At 38.0% G+C, this 27,558-nt stretch overlaps 1 long non-coding RNA gene and 1 pseudogene across 1 annotated transcript in view; both read right to left on the bottom strand.

Annotated features, from left to right (window-relative positions):
* Window positions 1–27,558, bottom strand: part of LOC119140792 — a 265,391-nt gene that overhangs the window by 210,745 nt on the left and 27,088 nt on the right. The gene's annotated exons all lie outside the window — the stretch shown is intronic.
* Window positions 442–21,686, bottom strand: LOC119140786 (annotated as a pseudogene).

The following is a 27,558-nucleotide window of genomic DNA, read 5'->3' as shown; positions in this document are numbered from 1 at the left end:
ATTTTCCTGGTGAAAGCAGTGTTTAAAATTCAGGTAACAAGTTGACAGACTGAAAAGCACCTTTGAAACTTTGAGAAACTATGAGAAACTTTGAGAAACTATGAGAAACTACCAAAAGTGTAATTCAACAGTTTTCTGGAAATTAAGAGAAACACCCAAATAGGCGTCAACAGAAGGCATTGCTAATGGTGAATTAGTTCTCCCATTTGGGCAAACTGCATAATTCAGCTTGATGAATAAATGTATACAGGCTTCTGCAAACAAGGTGAGAGGTTCTGGTATCATAACTCCACTGTGTTTAGTACTGTATGCTAGTCATTTTCCTTAATCCTCTTATTTTAACATAAAATATTTCACTAAGCCATGAAATAAGCTTAAAATATCACAATCAAGCCAATATAATTTTCCATTTTTTACTGAAACTGAAAAAGTAATTTTGTACCAAAGTGGACACAATTTAGTAATAATACAAAAATGTTAATTCTACAAGACAGAATGTAACTTTAATACATCAAAATGAACACTGAACCACCATTTATTGCTAGTACAGTGTTACTTTAAATAAGATCACTGAATGAACATAGAAACAAAGTAGTGCCAACTTTCCTTAAATAAAATGGTAGCTATTAGCAACAGTACTGCAGGAAGATAAACATTAAATGATATTTACATGCTATCATAACATATGCAGCATGTAGTACATCTTCATGCTTGCACATTAGCTTTATAAGTTCATTACAATGTATTAGTGTGTTGGTTACAACAACCCATCATGATATATATCAAACTTGCACACTAGAATACCTCTGTTAGTCACCCCTTTAGGAATGCTGCTGCATTCCTGTAAGAAACCCAGTCCAACCCACTGATTAATTCCCTCCCCCCTAAACAAACCCCAAAGAAACAGAAAAAAACCACAACAATGGAAAACCACACAAAAAAAACCACCCAAAAAACTCCACCCACAAAAAAACCCCATCAAACGTTAATCACAGGAGGAAAATTGTTAATTAGGCAAGGTGATGCATTTAGCAGTCTTCCAAAAGGTGAATCAAACCAGAATAAACCTGGCCTTTCTGTATTACATAAAGAACACCCAAGACTGCTTCATTGGTCCAAGTACAGTATTTTAATACAAAAACTGCCTGTTGCATTAACATGTCATTTCACCGAATTCCTTTTAATTAGTACTTTTCTTTGAAAGAAGGATAAGATTTCTTATTAACATAAATACACCCCCCCCCCCCCAAAAAAAAAGTTTCACACTAGGGTTTTTTATATTTTAATTCCTTTTAAAGAACAGTGTGATTTTTTTTTTGGCTTCGTTTTTTCTCAGCATAAGCAGTGGATACACACCTATTTCTGAGGAATAAGTGTCAAACAGTTAAAAAAAAAAAAGAAAGAAAAAAGGAACATACAGACACACTATACCTTAAGAGACTTCTTTTAATAGAAGTGTAAGCATCTGTTCTTGATTCCTGGGATTTTTGATAGGAGTGCATTCAAACAATTTTGAGAAACTTCATTTGCTTGAATTACTAAGCTGTCTGACCTGTAATTGTTTTTGGAGTTACTAGTTTGAAAATCTATTCTTTCTACCTGAACAAAATGACAAAACAGTTGTAGGGAAAAACAGTGTCTTCTTCAGTACAGATTATATTTAATAGTTCAGCACTTTGTAGGTAACAAGTTTTCTATGAAGCAATAACCTAAGTTGTGGAGTTATAACACTGAATGCTACTTAGCTGAAGCAGCAGCAATTTAAGTACTATAGACAGAGGTTTCTATAAAACTAATACAATTCAATAAAATTGTCTCAAAGCCTAAGTTGTACATGCAAATAAAATTGAAATTGGGAGTTCATGAAAAGTGATTAGGCTTGCCATCACTTTAAGAAACATACTTGACTAACCAGAAAATAAAGATGGCAAGGACCAATGCATTCAAGCCAAGTTTAGAACAACTTTTTTAAAATGTACGAAGTAAATTACAGCACTTTTCACCTTGGTATTTACCAGAAGCTTACTAATCAAAATAATCTCAACCTGTAAAAACGTAAGACTGACCCTTCGGAAAATTATGCACAATATTAAGAATTCCAAAGCCATGTTCAAGACATCTGACAGGACTTCTTTCATGATGTCATCTTTAACCACTGAAGGTCAAAGGCATAAGTAGTCTCACACAAGTCCATTGATCTATAAGTTTATCTTCCACAAAAATCATGGAGTTGAAGGTGATTTTCATTCTGAACTTCACAGATTCTTCTCCTCCCTCCCTGCCCCCCTCCCCCTTGTCAGTTGCTAGAACTATTCTTCATTTCAAAGATGAGCTGCTTTAGTATTCAAGCTGCCTTCTTAGTGCAGGTTCCTTGAAGCTTTTGTAGATTTATTTTTGACCTAAAAAACCAGTAAGATAACTACATTAGATAGCACTGTATCATTTCAACTATTATATGTTACAATTATTCATGTAGTTGACTCTTGTGTATTTGGAAGAAGGGAGGAACTGTAGAGAAAGAAAATAATTTTTCCATTTCTTACCTGTTGTGAATCATGTGGCTTTTGACTAGATGCCCAGCTGCAAGAGCTGCCATTAGTGATAATTCCCCTGCCATCACTGTAGCACATAAAATTTTAGCAAGCTGACAGGCATTTTCACCCAGGTTATCTTGGCTTGCACCTTGAACCCCTTAACATCTGAAGAGATAAATATGCAATATTATGCTATGTAATCCAAGTAAATTTATGCTAAATTTTAAATTAACTCTTTCCAAATTATATCAAATCAACTAGCTTTAAGTCTCTTTAATATTAAAGATCTTGAGCTTTAAAAACTGGATATATGAAAACAATTAGATAATTCTAAAATTTTCATGTCAAATCTACCAAGTTTCAAGAAGCCCCATTCCGACATTACTTGGACACAACATACACAACATGAAAGTGAGCTTTGATTCAGGAAGCTAAGTTGCTTTAAAACTTTCTGCTTTATACCTGCAAACAGGCCTGCTGTGGAAGCAAGTTGGTGCCTCTGCCAACAGTTCCTATTTCTATAGAAGGCATCGTGCAGCTGATGTACAGGTCTTCATTAGTGAAACCAGTTCTCTCCATCAAAGCGATGCAATTAGAGCTGCCCACATTCTGTGCAGCATCCTTTAGAACAGGAAGAAGAAACAAACAAAAAAAAAAAAAAAAAACACACACACAACACCAAACCCTCAACTAAGTGTTTGATTAAGAATTACTGAATTGAAGAAAAGCTGAGTTGGTGTAAAACAAACCTACCTGCCCACAGGCAATGTTGATAGCTGTCACAATGTTTGCTGCATGTGCATTGTAGCCGCCTATGCTACCAGCCATTGCGGAACCCACCAAATTTTTGTTTATGTTGACTTCAATTATATCTTCTGTAGTTGTCTTCAATACCTAGGCAGTGATACACTTTTACTACACCATTCCTTAGGCAGGAGTATAAATACTAAATATGCAAGGAAGTAAGCCCCCACCCCTTATTTGCTTCCATATGGAATTTGGCTCAATCATTGTCAGATATCTACTTTTAATTTTTGTTCAAAAGGAGGTCTTTCAAATGCAGACTGCATCATCCAAGTAACAATGGAAGAGTCAGCGTAAAGGGTTTGGACTTGCACATACCTTTAGGAAGAATTCATCAGCTACCTTCTCCATTTCAAATTCTCACTTATCTTCAGTATGAAACAAACAAAACCAACTTGGCAGAAATATCCCATTAATTCACCCTGACATAATAGTGACATTTCTCCTAAGTTGCTCCAGACAGTAAACCCTCCCCAATTTTGTTTTGCATAAGAATACAGAGGTAAACTGAAGAGTTTAAACAAAACACTATGCTACACTGCTAAATAAACATGGTGCACAGTAATATCAAATTAAGTGACATATTTATACTATATTGACTGTATTTTGATACCTTCAGGATTTACACTGAATTTAGTATAAAAACAATCAAAGAGAACAAACAAGATAGTGCTGTGAACAAAGTTTAAGCTATTCCAGTGTAGTAGGAATAGTGACTGATGACAGAGATTTGCACAAAGTCTACAATACTTAGAAAAATATAAAGTTTAATATATTAGAATTCAATGTACATAGTAGGAGGGGGGGGGAAACACCCCAAATTTACTTAAACACAGAGGATTGGCTCCTATCCTGAAATCTTGGGGTTATAATAGATATTGCTACCAAATCAGCAGTAAAAATGCAATCAATTTGAAGAGTAGGAAACTACTAGGAAGCAAACTCAAAACACATATTTATGCCAATGTATAAAATCCAGCCTGCACACACACACTGAATACTGTGTCCAACTCTGTACTCAATTTTAGAAATTTTAGATTTGAAAAAGATCCAGAGATAAGGATGCTCATGCTAGGATAGTCCTTTTACTCATTCCTCAGAGAAACTATTGCTTTTCAGTCTGAAAATTAGACTAGTTGGGAAGGTGGAAGAGCTTTGTTAGAGATATAAAATCTTTAGTGGTAGAAAAAGATAAAAGTCTTAAGTATTTTTTCCAGTACAGACTAGGGCATCATCAAATGATATCAACAACAACAGGTAGTTCTTCACACAAGGTGTAACTACACTGTAGAATTCTGCTTGGTGTATTGGCACTAAATGTTTATGTAGTTTCATAGAAGGGACTGGACAAATTACTGGGGGCAATAAATAAATAAATCCATCAAATACTAAAGAGCCAATTCACACAATCTTGAACACGTTGGTGGAAGTTTATTCTATGGTGTAGTAAACTCCTTTCTAGATATTGTTGGTCATGGCCGGTGCTGGCAATCAGGTAACAAGCAATGGATTTAGTCTGACACACATAGCCAATCTTCTGAGCTCAGGTGGAAAAGAATCTAAGATAGCCCTTATGATGTGGAACAAGTTTCCCAGAGGCTAGGACTGGCACTGGTTATGAAGGTTACCCTTCATCATGCAAGGAGCTAAAGCAGCTTTGGAATTAAGTGAAGCACCTGATTATCTCTTTTCATTGTAGTAGGGGGACGTATAAACTTTGAAGAGAATGTCAGGTTCATGCAAGAGACAAACTAGTGAAATGATCAAAATGACCACACACAGTGTCAGGCAAAATTGTGTGTAAAAAAAACCCAAAACACAAACAACCAACCAACACAGCCACCAACAAAACCATATATATTTTAAAAAAAACCAAACAAACTATGGCACCATTTTTTTTAAAGGTAAAAAAGTTAAAATTATAATGCCTTCAACTAGATTTCCATCATTAGATATATAGCACATTATCTTAGAAGAGACAGTGAAAGGAAAAAAAAAAACAACCCTACTGTAAAAGATTCTCAGGAAAACATGACTTCTCACAGTAGTAGTCTAAAAATACATGTAGGGGTCATTCTTACAAGGAACACAACTTACATCAGATATTTACAGTATCGGTTTTGTAAAATGCCCACATTTTTATAAACAAATTAAATAAAGCAGACACATCTTTAACAACCTTAGCTAGAACTACTGCTTCACAGACAACAGACTTCCCTCTTCCTTCTATCCAATTTATAGCAGCAGCTTTTTTGTCTGTACAATAATTACCACTAATAGCTATAACCTGGAGATCAGGAAACTTCATTCAACCTTGCCAGTGCTTTTTCAGTACCCTGTTAAAAGAGAAACAGATATAGGGCTAGTATATCATTATGGTTGTAAAATAAGCTACTCAAGGACAGTGGAACAGCAAGATTAGATTAAGTCTAATCAGATCATCAGTTACAGCTGAAGAAAAGAACATTATTTCAGGAAGAAACCTGAAACAGGAGAGAGAAAAAATTAAATAATAATCTATCATTATCCCTTTTCTAACCACTTTGGGGATTATAGTTGGAATAGCTGGCTCTTCACAGTACATATGGACTCTGGATACATTCTAGGTGAACGGGCTTATGCTTACCATACTGAGGATACATGAACCAAGGCAGACGCTACAGGCACGAAATTAATTCACTTTGGACACAGCAGAAAGAGCTTTGCTACACTAAGTAGTCAGACAAAAGGTCTGTTATATTTAGTACCTTTAAATGTATATAGAATAGGCAATCAGTATTAAGCTATCTCAAATAGCATAAGGCACCCCCAGTCTACGGGTGATGTCTTAGGTTCTTCCACATGTTTGCATAAAAAAAAAAACCAAACAAACAACCCAAAACCAAACCAATCAAGCAAACAAAACTAGAGAACACCCTCTTGCTGCCACTCACCAGATTTCTAATCCTTTATTTACAAGTGGTGATAAACACAGTAATAGATTAATTACTGCTGGATAAAAATCTTTGGCCCAAAGCAACAGAGCAAACAGCTTAACTTCCATATTATCAAGAATACTTTATTTAAAAAAAAATTTAAAAAGTTAACACACAGTTACTTTAACCTTTTTTCTTTCATTGTTCTCAACCTATTCTTGTTTACACTTGACAAGTTCAAACACTTATTATTTCATAGTACTGCAAACAGCACTATGTCTTGTCTTTCTGTCTTCACATGCCAGGTAGTCACAGATTGGTAGGATACAATTTATTTTTAAATACACATTTATTAGAGAGACTTAAGGGGACTGGACCTTACTTTTGAAGTCATATTCATTCCCATTGCATCCCCTGTTCCGGACTGAAAACGGATATAAAGGTTACGACCAGCCAAACTGATGCTAAGTTTTTGTAGGCGGGCAAACCTGCAAGAAAATTTAAATTACTTACAGTCTTCAAGAAAAAACAGATTAAATTAGTTTTAAGTGGCAAAATGACAGTAAATCATTGCAGATGGCACTGTTAACTACACTGTGCTATCTGTAACTCAGCACAGGAATGAACAGTCACAGCTACCATGCATGTAGTTCTCTCAAGTAAATACTTTAAAACGTTCATTTTAAAAGCATTCACTGCCTTTTTACATTTTCTATCCCTGGACTTCATGAAATAAAATATCCCGAAGTGCTAACAAATTTAACTCCTTTGTATTCCCTAGAACATCTGACTATCAGGTATATATTAAAAGTGAGGCCTTTGGAAATTCTTGTCAGTTTTACAGAAAAGCAAAACCCACACTATCTTCAGCAACAGTGCAAACTCCACAAGTCAAAGATTTATTCATACAGACTAAGAATCAAACAAAACCTAGGAAACACTGCATTTAAACAGCAGCAGTTGATTCTCACCAAAAATATACATATGTCCTTGGGTGACGCTTGTAAAATTGGTAAGACACATAACTGATAAAGGAATATCTTTCCAAATCTTCCTAAAGAAAGCAGGTATTCATAAGTCTTAGAAGAAAGTCTAGGGCTTACAATAAACTTATTAATATTGGTTTACATTTTTTAAACATTTCAGTTCTAGCATTATTTTATACTGCATTCTCTGGAACCTCACAAATTAATTCAAAGTTTGGAGTCTAGCCTTTCAGATGATATTACTGATGTTAATAATTACTTTTTGCATAATAACTACTAAAAATCCAAATAAGCTTTTATATTTATTTTTAAATGCTTAGACAAAATTACACATTAAGTATTACACAATGCAAATGTATCTGTTGCTATGATCTAGTTGTTTACCACTTATCATCGGAAAATGTTTATTACTAACTAGCCTTGGTATATAGCTAGAATGACTTTTGTCATACTACATGGGATAGCTCAAATGAGTATGCAATTTCCTGTACTGCATTATGCAGAAATACAATTAGGAGCTTTCTACCACCCATAGAAGTCTTATATCAGGAAATAAGGCTGGAATAGCCCTTGTACTAACCTACTTGTGCTGTCAAAAAGCTTCCTTCATTATTTTAAAGCCTTTGGGACTTTCAAGCCAAACTTTCACTTCTGCAGCCTGGCAAGCGGTGGGCAGCCTTACAGCAGGTCCTCGAGTCATCCCATCTGCCAGAATGCAGCTATTTGCTCCTCCATCAAGCTAAAAATCAAAGCAGAAGGGAAACAAAATTTACTTTCAGTAATCTTACCTTTAATTCTGTCCTGGTTTTGGCTGAGATAGTTAGCTTTCTTCCTAGTAGATGGTACAGTGCTGTGTTTTTTTGATTCAGTAGACATTAATAACATTAATGGCTCAGAATAACATTGATATACTGATTTTTAGTTGTTGCTAAAAAGTGCATACTTTAAGTCAAGGACTTTTCAGTTTCTCATGCTCTGCCAGTGAGCAGGTACACAAGAAGCTGGGAGGGAGCCGAGCCAGGGCAGCTGACCCTAACTAGCCAAAGGGATATTCCATACCACAGAACATCATGCTGAGTATATAAACTAGGGGGGGGGGGGGGGGGGGGGAGGCTGGCCAGGAGCCACTGATCACTGCTGAGTGACTGACTGGGCATCAGTCAGCAGGTGGTGAGCAACTTGTCTATCTTGCAGTTTTATTCCTCTCTCTTTTTGTTGTCCCCCTTTTCATTACAATTATTATATTTTATCTCAGTTATTAAACTATTCTTATCTCAACCCACAGGTTTTACCTTTCCCATCCCACCAGTGGTGGGGTGAGGGTGGTGAGCAAGCAGCTATGTGGTACTTAGTTGCCAGCTGGGGTTAAACCACAATTTTTTAGGAAGTCAAAAAAAACCCAACAAGACCCAAACCACACTGTATCACCCTACATATGTTTTATAATATAGAATTTTTTTCAAGCTAGTCAAACGATACTTACATGTATTACCCTACATCCTCTGTTTGTGCTTGCTACAAGACATCCTTCTGTTGTTGCCATTGGGACATGAAACTCTGTTATCCAAAAATAGCAGCCCTGCTATGCCTACAGGAATAGGCATATATCCAATCACGTTTTCACAGCAAGCTCCCATAACCTTACAAAAATAATAGAAAGGGTATCATTAAGGTTACATGTACAGAGATACAGTACAGCATGTTACATACTACACACGCAACTACAACAAAGTATCTTAGCGAAAAAAACAAAACCCCTACCCATAAAGCACCCAATCACCACCCCAAAAAGTTAGTTACAGCTATCAACAGCTAATACTGTTGAAGTCTAGTATTTGGCAGACCTATTGAATCTTATTAAGTTTTAAATACTATTAAATAAAATTTAATATTGTTCCATTTTAACTTGAGCTCAAGGTACTATTTTCATTCAGCTGAACTCAGGCTCAGTATGAGTAGAATTCTGCATGTAGGAGATAAGGCAACTGCATACCTTGGGAGGAAATGGTTTTTTTGGGTAAGCTACAAAATTTACCTACCTCCCTAGGTTTAAAAACCATCAGAATCAATAAAAGGTAGTGCCTTATGTTTGCCTCCCCCCCCCCCCCCAGTTTTGACCAAGCTCATTGTTAATTCACTTTGAGCAGATATTTCAGAATTTGGAAGATGGTTTTGCAGTGAGTTTTGCTTGTATGTCTTTTACTTACCAAAAGAATAATTGTAATTCCTATAAGGAAGATATTGCAAAGATGAAGGTTCAGGGAGTTTCTTAGATAACATCTGTCTGCAAATGGACACACCTCGCTCCCGAGTTTCCATCATGGTTTCCAGTTTGTATGCAGGAATATGCTTCACATTAACCAAGCTGATGACCTCAGCATCAGTAAGGAATTTTGCTCCCTTCTGGAAATGTAAAGGGTGAGGACAGGACAGAAAGCATAGATTCTCTTGGTGAAAATCCTTTTGAACGTTTCCAAATGAAAAAGGGTAACAACTTTGACAATATCAGAGAACATCTAAAGGAACCAACTGCCAATGTCAAGTTTTATAGTAGGACAGGATATGATTATATACCCCTGTTACTCAGACACCAACTTATATGCATACATGATGAAGCTTCAGTTACCTGGTATATCAGGAATGATGAAGCTGCTCCCCCCCAATCTTGGGGATAGAGGGAGACTCATAATAAGAGATTATTTCTTTACAACTTCAAAAACATACACCCATCCGTTTTTCTCATCTGTACTGAGGAAAAAAACCTGCAACAGGAACTGTCTGGAGCAGAAGTGACTTATGAAAGGCTGTTTTTTGTCGTCCGCCCCACTATCCCCCCCCATGTTATTAAAGCCATATAATTCTCTGAAGAATGACATTACAGTCAATAAGATCATTTAAAAGTTGGAAAATGAACTGTAAGAATTTTTAAATCAGATGTTGCAGTAGAGGTTAAAAAAAAAAAAGTTATTTTTCCATACCTCTGCATTTCCAAGTATGTAAACACATTCCACAATAGAATGTGGTTCTTTAGGTAACTCAACTTTTTTTTTTTTTTAATCAAAAAATGAAGAAGCTTCTGCAGGGTTGCAACTGCCAACTACAAATGTAACCTTGGTTGATGACTCTGCTAGTACAGGTTTTATGACTTCAACTACATAAAGATTATTAAAATGAACTTTGATTTACAAAAACCTTAAATTTTGATTGCAAATACAACATGATAACACAGATTTCACTATTTGTTCCAAATATTCAGGAATAGTTTCAGACTTTAAAATGCCAAAAATTACCATTTCCATCTTTGGGAACTAAAGCTTCTTCTACGGTGTCAGATATCTGATTTTTTTTCAGAAGTCCAGACTGCTTCCTGCGACAGTTCTCAGGGATCTTTTTCTGGACCATCACTGGAAATGTTATAAGATTCTTCAGCGAGTGTAGATTCAGTCTCTGCTTGCTCAAAGAAAATATATTTTGCAGCAAGGAGAAGGGCTAATCCAAGAGTGATTACTTGTTCAATATCCATACTGGACATTCTAAAAATGACAAATCAAGAAGTAAATACATGGTATATACGATTTGTTTGTTTATAACAACATTCTGACATCCCTTTGCTTTAGAAAGGGTAATAGCTTGATCATCATTTATACAATTACTGAAATTCCTGTCAAAAGATGTTTCTAGCAGGACATTCAAGTATGCTAGATTAGGGTAGGAGAGAAATTATTCTTTGTATTAAGAATTTTTAGATTTCATTAACTATTTCCTAAATATTAGTTAAAAAGCAGTCCCAGTAAGATAAATGACTAGAAAATATTCACTATTTAATAGGTGTTAAATCAGTTTGTAGCTATCTCCCAATGATAAAGTAGAAAGTTTCAATTATCTTCTACCAATAATGATGACTATGATGCAAGTTGAACTGGGTGGGGGGAACCTAAGAGACAGTTCTGAGTTTTCAGGAGTAACATGGAACCACAGCTGCCACTAACTTCAGTTGAGTTGAAGGAAAAGCAATACCGACATGGCTTTTGCACTTATATGTGAATGGTCAGAAGCTCTGCATAATTATTCTAGTGCAGTCAGAAAATTTATTTTCCAGTGTGCTCTGAAAGGCATCAGTGCTAGTGGGAAAAGATAGAGTTGTGATGCATACAGGACAGTTGGCTCCTGATCATGTTCTTATTCAAGGAGATTATGCCATTTGTTCAATACTGAAATATTTCTTATGAAATGACATCCCTGGTTCAACGAAATCCTACAGTGGTCAGATCCACAAGTTTGCAAACATTGTACCCTAGGACCACAGCTTGACAGTACTGGAGAATAGACCTTAATCAAGGAAATACACTTCTGTGAAGTCGCCTACCAAGAAAGGTAGAACTGCCATAATGAAACATTAGGTTCAATTCTCTTTGGTGCATTCTCATCCAGTCCCACTGCATTTTCTACAGTACTGTTCTGAGCAGCTGGTTCCACTATCCAGCAACCGTGGACATGAACAAGAACCAAACCCAGCAACTGTATTAAAAACACAAAACAAATATTAATTTTCCAACTGTAACTAGGTATCTAATCTACCAAAATTAAACTTTTTGAGGTTCATTTGTTTGTTTTGTTTCCCATGCCTCAGAAGTCTAAAGCTAAAGGCTGATTTTTCCATGCCTCTCATCAACACCATTTTTGGCTTATCATAATACTCATAGCTTTGAACCTGTCCCACCACATCCTTCCTCTTGGCTCAAGTAATAAGCAGAGGAAGCTGAGGGCACTGTAGGGATAAGAGGGAAAGAATTAGTACACCTGAAAGCCACGAGTGTTTTGCACAGAAATGGCATACACAGGAAGACTTTAGGTATAGATACAGGGGACATTATTAAAAATTACCATGGTAAACTAGACTAATGGGATGCAGAACACAAGTCTATAGAAAACAAAAGCTTTATTCATTGCACCAGGACATCTTACTGATTGCATAACTACAAGTGAAAAAAAAGCCACAAGCCATAATCATTTTGACCCCCCTCTGTGTTACAGAATCTGGTTTATTTTCTTCTTCCAGAACACGAGCAAAATGGCTAAGCTGCCATACAGGATGTCCTTCACGACTATCTCTTGAAAGCTTCAAAAATAACAAAATTAAAAGATAGGTACTATTTAGTACATATTAGAAGAACCAACAAGTGAGTTTCAACACTATTTTTATTTGATCATTAAGAAATTACCAACAAAAGAGTTGGCCTACAGCCTACTGTTTAGCCTACGTTAGGCTTTAACTAGTGAAAAACCCTGGACAGCCATTAATTTAAATTAGAATTTGTTTACTCTGCTTTAGATCAGAACTCATACTATTGAGTGTGACTCATTTACAGTGGCATTAACAAGTTACTGCCCGTCAGCTGAGCCACCATAACACTTTCTGCGCATTCCCTCTGTTCACCTCAAAAGCAAAAGGAGGACAAATATGCTAGCATATATACCTCAGTGAAGAAATGCGTAGCCTACAAGAAGCACAGGTTCTGAATACTAAACTTGATATTGTCTTGAAGTTGGTCTTACCTCTAATACCAAGGACACACAAGCTGGAAAGAAGGTCATAAAGACAAAGTAGTTGGCAAGAACAGACATACAGCCAAAGCAGCACATAATTTCAAGTTGTCATACACCTACATAAAAAAAAAGTTTTTAACATTTGAATGTATATCAGGCTTTCTATATACTTGAAGTGTTACAGAAGTAAGAAATAAACCATTAAACTGATGCTGCAGACTATAGAGGGAACTGTCTAGATTAGCGAAAAACAAGCATGTTAAGCCCTAGTCATTTTGTATTAGCTGATTCCAAGCACAATATGTATTTCTGGTATGGTATACAGAAATTTTTTAAAGCATAAATCTAAATATAAAAATAATTACAGTTTACTAAGATTTTAAAGCTTCAAATTGAAAGCTTGAAACTCCTCCCTTATCTAAGCAAAGAACAATTACCCAACATTATGTATTGAAATCCCTTGTGAAAAATGGCCAATTAAGTGTTCAGGGAATAAAAGAGTATATATCACACCTACTCTTTCACAAGTCTGGCATCCGGGAAATGTCAATATGCCATGTCACATATGCATTACAGAACCCCCTTAATAAAGATGAAAGAGCTAACAGTATAAATCATTCAAAAAACCCCAAACAACCACATGCTACATCAAAGTGAGGGGGTGTGTGCATGTGTCCCGATGTAAACAGGAAAATATCTTATTAACATGCATTTCCCTCCACCCCCAAAGGGTCCAAAGAATTTAAAAAGCAAATGCTTTGAAAGATGCCTTTAAGGTAGAGCAATAGGTTTTTTTTTTTAACAAACAAAAATCCAAAACACACACACAAAACCAGACACACAAACAAAAACCTCCACTTTCATACTCTACTATGGGACTGCAATTTATTTTACAAAGAAGTTAGTTATTTGCACATGAAAATCCTTTGCTTATTACATTTAACTGTTCTCCTTTTAAGGAAAGACAACTGCTACTGCACACAGAACTGAAGATCAAAAAATTGGGGAGAGGGAACACAGTAAGATTGGTTATTTTTAATTGAACTAGAACAACTTTACTTCACCTGGAGTCATTTCTAGAAACACTAATTTTTGCAAGAATATGAAATAGGTGTGCATGTACTTAATGTCACTCATTTTTAAGAATGCCCAAGAGAAAATTTTAGCAGCTGCTTTAAGTTGTTAACAGGAATGATACAAGGTCTCACCTGACATAGTACCAACAGCAATCACAAGACATTCCACAAGTGCATCCAATGTAAACATAGGACCCAAAATTGCCATTCCACATGAAATATTTTCCCTTGCTTCATCCTAAAAATAAAAGTTTCTATACATTAGCATGAAGACAAAAATCAAAGTAAAGGAGTGTACATAATACTACTCAATTTACTAATCATGTTATGGTGATAAGGCCTTATAAAACAGACACTGAAAGTGAACTATTATGAAAGAATACATTATTTTCTTGTTTCATTTCCCATAAACTATTATACTTTGACAGTATCTATTTACACAAGATTATTTAATTTTGAAAGTCTCTATCTTTGGCTCATCAGTATTCTAAGCTCTTACAACATTGATGGGCACAAACTCTAAAGTACATTCAGAAAAACAGAACTACACTTTAAGACATAAAATAAAAGCTACTTATGTCATGGCATCTCAAAAGTTCTTGCAACCACATATCTGTATCCTAACTTTTATTATTTTTTTTTAAAATATTTAATTCTCTAGATTCAGCTGTCAGAAAAGAGGACATAAAAGACACTAAAACTTTCCCCTGGGGAGAAAAGGAATTCCTCCAGAAGCCAGGCATGGTAAACTCTAGAGGTCTGCTGCTGTTTTGGTGGTGGTGGTTTGGAGGGAGAGAAGCTGTGGTGAAAACCTACTTGTGAAATACTTTCTTGAAAATGAATAAAGATTTCTGTACTCATAATTATTATAGTGTGTTGTATATTATTAAATAATATCACATATATAATATACTCATATACAATGTTATGGTATATTACATTGTATTTTTGTCACAATTATTATGCTCAATTACCATGTAAAGTATTTTGTAGGTATAAAAATATTTTTAGTGAAATTAATTTATTTCGGAACTTAGAATATTAAGAAATGACCATTCCACTGTACAATGAGCAAGACTTGTCAATCCTTCATGTTGCGCTGTGTTAATTATATTAGAGCATGAATATGTATCTACACATATGCCATGTTTGTTCTGCTAAGATTTTTGTTTAGAAAAATATACTTTTTTTCCTGTATCAGCATTATAACATTAAACGTCTATTTATATACTGCTCCTGAGCCCTACAAATTAACCGTTTTCTATCAACAAATGGAAGACTTCAGTCTAGGAACTCTAGCCTCTTTAATAGAGCTATAAGCATTGCTGTTTAAAGTTTTGAACCTATAAAGTACTGATATATACAATTATCTTAGTTCACATGATTATGCACACTAATTTTACAGTGTTATTCATTTGAACACTGATCTGAATAAAAGACAATACAGAATATAGAATATGGATTAAATCTGATCCTTTTCATATATTGCCAATACAGTATTCACCTGTGTGTGTCTCCACCTGGATTATTCATCTTTGAATATTACATCTAAAAGCTCCATTGCAAAACCCAACCAAACAAAAAGCCAAACAAAAACCCCCTAACCTGTGCGTTGGAACGGAGCGCAAATTTGATCTTTCAAGAGCAAGCTCATTAGCCAATCAGAAGCAGGAAGAATGGTAAACCTTCACTGAAAAAAAAAAAGAGGCATGTGTTAAGAGTAAAATTCAAGGTTTATTCTACAGGAAAAAAATTCAAGCAAGAAATCCAGAATAACAACTCATTACTTACTTTAAACCTGTCAATTCTTTATCAGAGAAGTGAATTACCACTGTACTAAAAACAAAACTTGAGAAGATTGTGAAGAGGCCAGCAATACCTTTAAAATAAAATATTGGAAAGTTCTTTTTTTATATATACACTGGGAAAGAAAAGGGAGGAAAAAAGGAAGAAAGAAACATTATGCCTTTAGATCAATTCTGAAGCAAACAAATGGCAATTCTCATCTCTCAGAGTGCATAAACAGCAGTCAAGATACAAACTGATGAGGATGCTGCTTTTATACAGATATTTAAATCTAAAATTTGTACTGCATTCAAAGTAAGACTGAGAAACATAAGCCACAAATCTCACTTTTAAGCTGGTTTTCAGTTTTGCTGAAAGAGCTCTATATTTTTAGTTTCACACAATAAACAATTATTTCAATAATCATATTTCCAATGTTATATAAACCTGCACAACCTCTCTTAGAAAGAATTGCACTTTGATCTATGCAGAACATTTATTCTGCTATCTAGCAAAAAATTAAAATAACCTTGTTCTGTACATAAGTATTAAAGTTTTATATTACCAATGTATATTTAAAAAAACAATTAAAATGCATACAGAAAATGAAGAAAAGAAAAAAAACAGACACAGTACCTAAAATGTATTTTGACCCAAGCTGCCTTAGGTTCTGAAACTGGAAATATATATAAAGGATTGCTATACAGCGCATGATTGTCAGGATGATGATGTCACTGCTCAGAACATCCTATTAGAAATACAAAGTTATTTAGTTAGCTTTTACATTAATTAGTAACTTGCTGTTAAGTTTCAGTAACAAAAAAAAATCCATTGTGAAGCCACACTAAAAATGAAGCTTTAGAATAAAATAAGTATCACTGCTAGTTTGTCTTAAAAAGATTAAAATATTGCAAACAATATGAATATCAAATGTCTGCTCATCAGATACCATGCCACTGAAAGTTAGGCTTAACAAAACCTTCTGTAGGTGCACCACTGCTTGCATCCAGCTTTAATATCCAGTATGGGAAAAGAAGGCAATAAAGAAGTTTCTGTATAGCTACTTTTCTAATATATCACAACCTGATCTTATTCTACAGAAAACCCCACATCTGCAGATTAACAGTAAAGTACTGTAACATGAATTTAAACCCTTACTTCAAGTTTGGGACACTCATAATTCCAGCCACATATCTTATCAATCCCAGTGAACATCTTCATGGACATCATACAGACTGTGAGAGTCACTGTTCCCACAATGACTTCCCATGGATGAGATGCTACAAAAAGGCCATGCATTTGAAAGAGTCTAGACAACATTTTCAAGACTTTTTCTATGCTTAGCAAACCTGCAACAAAAGAATATTTCATATAAGCAAGTACAAGATTTGGGGAAAAAGGACAGAGCTACATAAATTTCTGCAAGTCATCTCTCGGAGGAAAAAAAAAAAAGAACACAAAACAAACACAACCCAAAAAACCCCAAAACCATCCAAACAAACCAAAAAATAGTTAAGTAACAGATGAGTAAGGAAACTCATCTTCAACTTTCCATGTAAAACATATTCATTTCTAATCTTCTGAAATACAATACAATCTGCTCCTGCCTTCTTAATCCTTTTTTTAAATACACATCTCCCTCGTTTCTTCAAAAAGTCTTGTTAGTAAGACTCCGCCACTTTCACGACATCTCTTAGTACCACTTTGACTCCAACTTCTTGTTTTTACCACCTCTCTATGTAAACACTCACTAAATTCTGTTACTTCTTTCTACTCACTCTTCCTATCAAAAATATTAACTTTCTTAACTATATGTTACCAACAAACCATTGTTGGTAATACTCAACTTCAACATCAGGAATCGCAATGTTATCTTCCTCTAACTGTGTGTTCTCTACTTTCTGCTCAATATTCTTCAGTGATTCAAGTTATCACATATAAACCAGTTCTTTTTTCCATCTGAAACACATGAATCCTTCTCACGTACAGTAATCTGTGACAGTTCTCTTGTACTGATAACTAATTCCCAGGTTACTGATGCATTTCATCATTCCCTTTGATTTAAACCAGGGGTCCTCAAACTTTTTAAACAGGGGGCCGGCACAGATGAAGTGGCAGGCAGTCATCTGCAGCTGCTTGATTTCCCCCCCCAACCCCCAGTGGTGGGGGAACGGGGGGGTTCTGTAAATACTGGGGACCGGATTGAGGACCCTGGGGGGCCGTATCCAGCCCGGGGGCCGTATCCAGCCCGCAGGCCGTAGTTTGAGGACCCCTGATTTAAACAGATAAAATTCAATAGAAATTCTCACACCTCTCGCATATCTGAGAACATGGATATTCTGTACAAAAACTGCATCCTAGTCTATTTACTTCATGTTGTACCTTTAGGCGAGTTCTTCAAGGATGTTTACTCATGAAACAAACAAAATGCCATAAACCACTCTCTTAAATACATTAGTACTGGGACTTTGCTTTTCTCATTGCACAAAATCAACAACTTATATACATAACATTCATCACAGAGTCTTATAAATACATCCCAGAGTTCAAAAGATGCTTAAATAGTAGTCTGACTTATAGAGACATTCTATATGTTGTGGTTTAACCCCAGCCAGCAACTAAGTACCACGCAGCTGCTCACTCCAGAGGGATGAGGAGAAGCAGCAAAAGGGTATAACTCATGGGTTGAGATAAGAACAATTTAATTATTAAACGTAAAATATAATAATAACAACAACTGTAATGAAAAGGAAAGAGAGGAATAAAATCCAGAAGGGGAAAAAAAAAAAACCCAAACCACCAAGTGATGCACAACACAGTTGCTCACCACCCACTGACCAATGCCAAGCCGGTCCCTGCCGCCGCCTCGCCTCCCCCCCGCCCAGTTTATATACTCAGCATGATGTTCTATGGTATGAAACATCCCCTTGGCTAGTTCCGGTCAGCTGTCCTGGCTGTGTCCCCTCCCAATTCCTTGTGCCCCTCCAGCCTTCTCGCTGGCAGGGCCTGAGAGACTGAAAAGTCCTTGACTTAGTATAGACATTACTTAGTAACAACTAAAAACATCAGCATGTTATCAACATTTTTCTCACACCAAATCCAAAACACAGCATTGTACCAGCTACTGATAACAAAATTAACTATCCCAGCTGAAACCAGGACACTGTAGTTCAGTATTTACATGTACAAACCTAGTGCTGTGGAGATTTCCGTAGAGGATTGAGGGCTCTATACACTGCCACTTCAAAGTGCCTTAGAAGTAACAATCGGGCTTCTGGAAAGATAGTCTTTCTAGTATTACTTCTTTTGCTTAGACATCATAAATGAAGCTGTTATTCAATAGAGAAAATAATGGACAGGGCAAATTATCTACTTAGTGTTACTTGAAGATACCAGAATCATCTTGGTTTCCTACCAATGCCAATCTCAATCATATGAGCATCAATAACACCAATATATTTTTTTTTATCCGTCCATGATGAAGGCATGACAGGATTTTCATGGCTGATGGAACCAACTGGGGAAAATCATTGAGAGGACTGCCTTCCTTATGAACAAATTCTTTAGTTTCCTGACAGAAGGCTTTTTTCTAAAAAAAAAAAAACAAACACAACCAAAAAAACCCCACAACAGCCCTCCAATAACAAAATCAACAACAAACACACAACAAAACAAAAACCTCCTTTTAACATCAACATTATCCTTAGTTTTCCCACACGTAATATAATCTACATACTGTTTTGTAAATTTATGATCCTGCAAAACTGTTCCAAAGTGGTATTATGTTTTTTCCTCAGCAGCATGGAAGGTATCTTTTAATTAGGAAAACTAAAATAAGACATAGCCAGAGAAATATCTTGGTGCCAAAGATTTTGAAACAAAGCAAAAAAATAGAAAATACATAGCAATATTTTATGAAAATACTGATATTTTTGAATACCACACTGTTTCAGGAAAATCAGAATTACTACTTACTACATGACTATATAGGGTCCTACCAGTCCTAAAATTAGTAATACAACTCCTAAATTCTGAAAAGGGGAATTATTATCTACGCAATTAACAAACTGTTATTAGATCTAGAAAGATTCCAAAATCTTTCTTCACATGGTACTTCTCACATTTCTAAGCAAAACACTTAATGTGTTCACAATAATCAATTAGGGAAAAATGCATTCATTCGATTTTGAAAATTACTCTCCATAATATCTCTCATTAGCCAATGTTTTATAATTAACTGCTGCTATGAAATACAGGATGCCTCTGCTAATCTTGGGGTTAACTGAGTAGCAGTAACTCCTCATCTAAAAGGGTTCTCTAAAGCCTTCATGTTTATATAACCTACCTGAATGCATCTTTCATTTTTTTGCTATGCGACTGGCATTTCCAGAAAACACTGATGAAGATTTCATGCACTGATTCCACACTGAGTGCTGTAAAAAAAAAATTTTTAAAAAAAAATCAATGCATATTATCAGCTCATATTACTAATTCTCTTTAAAATATTTTTATAGCTACACTGACTTAAAGCTTGAAATTAGCAAGACATAACTTTAAACATAAAACTTATAATTAATATAATTTTGTAAAATTTCAAAATGGTGGTACAAAAGGGATGCTTTATAAATCCATCCATTTCCTGCTTGCCTTTGCTTTCAATCAAAAATTTCCAGAAGACTATTACATAAAGCAATCCATTCTGGGAATCAAAACAGAATACAAACAAAAAAACCCAACTACAACCCCTTCAAAAACTTAACTAGGGTGTAAAAAGCAAACTAGATTGGTTGTATGTAATGCTTTAGAGCATTAATCTGCCACTTAACTGTATTCAGCTTAAACACCTAAGATTGGTCACACAACTTTCACGAACCTCAGAGCAATCCTCTACAACAACATCTATTAGATCAGCACAAATTTCCCATCTCTTGTTAGCTGACTCAGCAATATCTACAGTATTATAAAGGAATCAAATAGCAAAAATAGCTGAGCTAAAACCTGTGTGGAGCTCATCTGAAAAGCATATGACAGCACATAGACCGTATCAAACTGTTAGGTGCCGGTTTTTGTTTTTAAAGATGGAAACCACACTCACGCACGCCCATCACTGTAGCTCCTCAAACCCCTTGCGAAAAGCTAGGGGCACAGCCCTCCAGTGTGACCTAGACTGGCCGCCCGCAGCCCGCTGGAAGCCGACACAGGGGCCGGAGGGGAGAGCACAGGGAAAGTTAAGTTTCTCCCTACAGCCGCAGAGACCCCGCGCGTCGCCGGGCGGAGAGCTGGCGAGGCCCGCGCAACGGTAGCCCGCCCAGGGGCGCTGCGGTTGGCAGGTGCGGCGGACAGCCTTCCCCAGCCTCGCGGGGCCGCGCCCTCCGACATGAAAGAGAAGGCAACGGAACAGTGGCTCTGACCTTCCCCGCCCGCCATCCAGGGCGGTGGGTAAAGGCGAGCCGGAACGTGGAACCGCCGCTCCCTGGGGGCAGCAATTGCGACAATGCCTACCCCCACACCACCGTTATCCAGCTGATCTCCCAGAGCCACAGCCCGTCCCCCAACCACGGAGGACCCGTGTAGAAAAAGCAGGTTGTCCGCACCGTGCCCTCCCCTGCTCGACCGGTCTCCACTCACCACCCTAGCACTACACCACAGCACACAGGTTACAGCTTCCTCCTTCCCACCGCACTGCGGACTGAGGCTGCCGCTCCTCTTTAAGCAAGGTCACCCGAAGCGCGACACACCAGCCGCCACTATCGTCCGATCACGCAGCCAATGGCGAGGGCCTGGCCCACCCAGCCCGCACCGCGTCACTTGCTGGGTCGCAGGCGCAAACCATCCAGCGAACGCCGTACAGCTCGAGACTCGAACAGAAACAAAGAACACACTATCTCATCATAAGCTACCTACCAATGGGCCACCGGCTTCTCCTCCTTTTATTTCCTGATTGGGCGGCAAGGTGTGGCTTATTTACATATGCTGATTGACTGACAGGTTATTTGTCCTGAACTGCACACTCGTACTCAGACTCTCTTGCTGCCTACGGGTACCCAGCTCTCCTCATCTCCTTTTGGTAGGTTGGTGCCCAAGTGCTTCTGGGTAAAGTGGGCGGGGTGCATCTATGGTTCACACTGATACTAATCTATGCTGTGTGTCCGTGGTACTGTCTGGATGTGCTTTACAGAGGCGCTAAGAAATACCATAATAATTCACAGCTCTCTTGCTTGTAGAAAGCAGTGGTGCCTCCTAACGTTCAGAACAAAAAAAGTAATATACTTACATTTGTGGCTTTTGGCCAAAGAGGAAACACTTCTTGTGAGGTAGCTATGCATACTCAATTTTTCTTTGCTTATGAAGCATGGGGGGCTCCTTAGTCTCTTTGGGCAAGCATTGCCCACTGTTTCAGGCGTGATACTATTCTTGATTACAATACATTGTTCCAGCTTTGTGTGGCCATTTTACATTTGCCAGGTCTGAACGATTCCACACTAACATGTTTAAATACTGTAAGGATTTTACTGTGGGTGATTTACACTCCAGCTTTTCCAAAACTGCTTCCTGCATGCACCATTTCATTTAGAAATATTTCAAGTAACTCCACGTGGTACTGTGCAGTGAAGTGTTAATGTGATCCTCAAAAGAGGATATGCTGATGAAAAAGGTTTCCTAAGAACTCCACCCAAAGTAGCTGTTGTCAATCATGAAATCATTCATGCCACCTTGTCCCTGAAATCGGGAATAAGAAACTCCTTAACACCAATGTAGCATTAAGAAGCAGGCATTCTTTATTGCAGTGCTGGATGCATGGGGGATCATTCCACCTAACATGCATGGCTTCCTTCTCTCAGGTAGCTCTTTTTGTGCAGTACATATATACATATTCAACAAACTTCCCAGAAAAGACATACATATTCACGAGATTACCCCAGACTAATTATAATAATCACCTTCTCCCTTGCACATACCCAATTGTCCAGAGCAGGGGTCTTTGGTGGTCTTGAGGGTCTGCAAATCCTCCCACTCCTCTATTCAGTTGGCCAGGGTTTTCCTTTGTAGTCCCCATGGTCTCAAACCAGGTCATGTCGGTCTCTTACTCTTTCTTGGCCTGGAATCACTGGCCTTGGGGTGGTTTTCCTTCATCCTCCAGGGCTACCTCTTTGTTAGAACCTTAATTCGTTGCTTGCAAGCATACAAAGATTAGTTTCAAACAAGGTGCCTTAACACTAACTGTTCGAACCTGGGATGCATGACTACTTCTAAGTTAAGATTAAACCTTAGCTAAACAGACCAAGCATCTTCTCCCTCCCACCCCCCTCTTCAAAAAACACCCCAAATCTCTATGTACAGACTCAGTGTGCCACGGCAGTACAAAAATATACACAAACTCTACAGATCCCAGCTCAGTAGATAAAAACACAGCTATAAAATCACAGCGTACAGGACAGCATCAGGCCCAGTAACAACCTCAGTCCTTTAGCATGTAAATATACTTTCCATTCTCATCTTCAATGGGATACATATAAATCCTGACAAGTTATTACTGTTTATCCATCTTCCCTGCTAGCTTCTTTCTTAACACTTATGTTTTCTTGAGTCTCTCACCTTTATTATCTTAAAAGAGTAAAATATTACCAACAAGATTTCTGGAGCAATTTGATAATATGCACAGCAATTGCTATTAATTGCATATGCATATGACTAAGTCAAAGCAAAATAGCAATTTGTACACAGTTGTAACAATTTTGTATAATTGATAAATAATTCAAGATGACCTTTAGTATCTTGCTCTGTTTTCCACACTTTTTCTGTAGCAGGTTTGGGGTTTTTTTAATCTTCTGTGATGGAGCATAATTTGGCAAGTGATAAAAACACTATTTTTATCAATTTCACTTGAAGCAGGAGTCATGATGATTTGTAATTTGCAGTCTGTGCAAGTATATGGCATAATTCTTTTTGCCATCAAAAATTTTCAGCAGCCCTGTGGCCTGCTCAGCTTCACACTGACAGAGGCCATGGGAGCAGCATTGCCCCCACTGCTGCAGAGATAGAAGGCAAAGCTGAGGAAGAATGGTCTGCTGATATTAACAGATGATCACAGGGTTATGTATAAGAGTGATATTGCAAATACTGTGAAAATATTGGCAACTGATAATTTGATTATCTCAAACACATTCCTACTCTTGTTCTAAGCACAATGATTGGTTCGTGTTCAACAGATGAAGTAAGCTGCTTAAATGTGGCTATAGAAGTACACAAATAAAGAAAAGGGAGCAATTTTAGATGACACACAGGTCAGTATATGTTCAGTGCTTCATGGCCCTGCTAAACAGTGTATGCAACAGGGTCAGAACCAGGAGCCTAATGCTAATGAGGAGGCAGGAACTCCTGCTGAAGGTGTGGGGATGGTGTCACCACCCCAAGTGGGCCTGCTGAGGGAGACTCATTCCAATGGTGCCAATAGAAGAGCTGCCTTTAACTTCTACCGGGCAGCCACTCCAATCTTAACCATATCTGAGAAGCAACACTTGTTGCAGACAAGCTCTCCTCTCCTGCTCTGCCTCTCCCTAACCCCTGTTTCGGCTGTCAGGTGCTACCCGAGAGGGAGTGAGGCGCTGCTGGGTGCAGGCCTCCACTGAATAGCCACCTCTGCTGAGGAGAGCTGCGCAGCACGCTGGGGGAAGGGGCGGCCGCCAGCGGCACCCGGGGGAGACGAGCGGAGAGAGAGTCAGCAGCAGCGCCGCCGCCGTGGGGGAGCGGAATGGCAGGGAGAGCGATAGCGACAGCAATAAGACCGTCGTGGAGGATTCTGTGAGAGAGTGATGTGGGAGGAGTCCCGTAGGAGGAGGTAGTAACGCGGTGTTTCTCTGTGCTGCGCATACCTTTGCTTGCGTGACAGCAGGTGTGGCGCAAGGAGAAGCGAGGGACCGGCCGCTGGGGGAGGCTAACTCCCAGGCTACCCTGAGGTGAAATGAGCCCTTGTCCCGGGCTTGCTGAGCTCTGGGTTTGATCTCAAGAAAACCCCAGCCACACACAGGAACCACACCACATACACACCCCCACATCCCTGAAATCCCATAGTGCAAGCCAGCTCTTCTTGATTATTTTATAAATAGGTATTTTTATTTTTTTAAATCTTTTTTTTTCCTTTTATTTTCTGTTCTGACTAGTTTTGTGTACCCTCAGACTCAGTAGTTCCCAGCTCTACAATTGGCCCCATTGATTTTACACATATCTTGTGGGTCTCTGAGTTTGTGCTGCTGGACCCTCCAGAACATTTTAGCCAGTAGAAGTGAAACATCAGAATCCTACTCAGAGGAAATAAGGAAAACACCAGTAAATAGGATTGCTGCTGATGTTATTTCTCTGCAACTTTAACTTAATGTTATTTTCCTAACATTTTCTCTTGTATTCTTTAAGACATGGCAAAGAATTGAAACTGCCAAGCAGCTGCACGTTTTATTTGTACTCGCTTTGTGGCCTGGTATTGCTTGGAAATATGTAAAGCAGTGATGTACCTCCCTACCTAAGGTTTTCTATATAGAATGACAGTATTGGGGGTATCCTCACAGTTTGAGGGTCCTTTACAGTTGGTGTTAGTGTTAGAAGTGCACTCGCCCAGCATAAGGTTAGCAGTGTCCTGACAGCAGAGGCTAATAAGGGTGCCTTAGGCTGGACTCAACTGCCCTTTGAATTTATAGGAGTAAAAAAAGGAGGATACAACTCTTTCATGCCCCCCTTTTTTTTTAATTACTATTTTGTAAAGGCTGTCTTTTGTTAATAAGGACATAGCTTTAACAACTGAAATAAGAATTAATGAAGGTAGGACAGATTCTTTTTCCAGTATGTGTTGTTTTTTTCTATGAACTGTTGCTGTGGATGTTGCCTGACTCCATGCTGTTTAAACTTAAGTGTTGCATGAAGTTCATTCTTATGAACTGTATGTGCTTTCTTATTAAATACATATTTTTAGCTTGTATTTTATAAAGAAAAATGTTCAGCACATTTTTAACACTTGAAAAATAGGTTTGCTCTTAATTTCTCCATTCTTTCTATGTACTATAACTAAGAATGCCTGGCTTGGGAAGTACTTGAAATATATATAGGTATATCCTTTTTATTTAGATATGAGTATTGTATTTGAACAGAATAAAATAAATGGAATCTATACATGTAATAGTCATATGTAGCTATAGTACCATATAGTATTGAAAAAAGTTTAATATTGTTAATATATCAATTCTTTTTACATTTAAACATGCAGAAGTTGGATAGGGATATTTAGGTGCATTATTAGGAACTACATGACTGTCAATTTGACCTCAGTGTTGGGGAAGTTATGGAGCAGATCATCTTGAGTGCTATCACATAGCACGTACAGGACAACCAGGGGATCAGGCCCAGTCAGCATGGGTTTATGAAAGGCAGGTCCTCCTTGACAAACCTGATCTCCTATTACAAGGAGACCCACTTAGTGGATGAGGGAAAGGCTGTGGATGTTGTCTACCCAGACCTTAGTAAAGCCTTTGAGACTGTCTCCCACAGCATTCTCCTGGAGAAACTGGCTGCTCATGGCTTGGATGGGTGTACTGTTCGCTGGGTAAAAACTGGCTGGGTGGCCATGTCCAAAGAGTTGTAGTAAATGGAGTTAAATGCAATTGGCAGCTGGTCACAAGTGGTGTTTCTCAGGGCTCAGTATTGGGGCCAGTTCTGTTTAATATTTTTATTGATGATCTGGATTAGGGGATTGAGTGCACCCTCAGAAAGTTTGTGATGACACCAAGTTGGATGGGAGTGTTGATCTGCTTGAGGGTAGGAAGGCTCTAGAGAGAGATTTGGACAGGCATGACGGTAACTCTAACACACTCAGGTGTCTGGCCAATGTCCCTGGCATGTGTGAACCTTACAAATCATGAGATAGTGCACACCTGCACTTAGCCTAAATTTAAAAGTTTGCATACACCAGGTGTGTAAACTATTTCTGTTTTTCACTGAGTATAAAGGCAGGCAAGCTCTGGGACTGGGCCGGAAGCCTCTCCTATGGGTGGATGCACAGCGTAGGAATTTTCCCAATTACTGAGAGACTCCTGGCACCTGCTGCAGCAGGGCTTCCCAGCCAAAGTGTGGGCCTGGATGATAAGGTGGTAATTGGTGATGTATCCTTTTCTTAGTCTCTGTAAGGCTTTGCAGTAATGATCTGATGCTTCGCTCCTATTGCTCTTTTATCATATTGTGCATAATAACTAGTACCATTTCCTTTTATCATATTGCATGCTATTTTCCTTTATTATATTGTAATAAAATTGTTCTGGTCTGGGAAAACCCAAGCCGGGGAGATTCAATGTTATACCCGGAGTGAGATGAAGATGCAAACAAGATCAAATGCCGCCAATCAAGGAAGTTTATTAGAACAAAGTGTTCATAAGAAAATAGCGCTAGGAAAGGGAAGGAAGGATAGAAAAGAAGAAAACCTAGCAAGCAGTCGGGACAGAGTTGCAAGAGATAGTCACCACCATGGATCCAGCGGTGTCCCATTGGCCTGTAGTTTCCTTGTCTGTCGGTGGTGGGGGTCTGCAAATCGTGCCCTTACCGTTCGATGGTGCAGTCTGCTATAGGGTATTCGGGAGACCGTTTCCCAGACAACGGCTTGTACTGCACTACCATGCATGCTCCCCATCTTGGCATGCTGGTTCCAAGAAGCACACGCGACAGCCATGTGGTCCTTTGTCATGGGCTGCGCATGCCTCGGCAGGTGTAAGTGGTTGTTCATGCCTGGACATGTCCCCAAAAGCAACGTGGCCATTCCTTGATCCCAGCCAATGTCTGGTTTTGGGTGGCTGTTTGCTTCTTGTCTGGTTCGCAACTGCTGAGTTCTGTTAAACCGCCAGGTAGCCTTGCACCAAGCTCATCAGGAATGTAA

Source organism: Falco rusticolus, chromosome W, assembly GCF_015220075.1.
Source record: "Falco rusticolus isolate bFalRus1 chromosome W, bFalRus1.pri, whole genome shotgun sequence".
NCBI lineage: Eukaryota > Metazoa > Chordata > Aves > Falconiformes > Falconidae > Falco > Falco rusticolus.
Note: the sequence above shows the minus strand (reverse complement) of the source record. Positions and strands in the feature narration are given on the sequence as shown.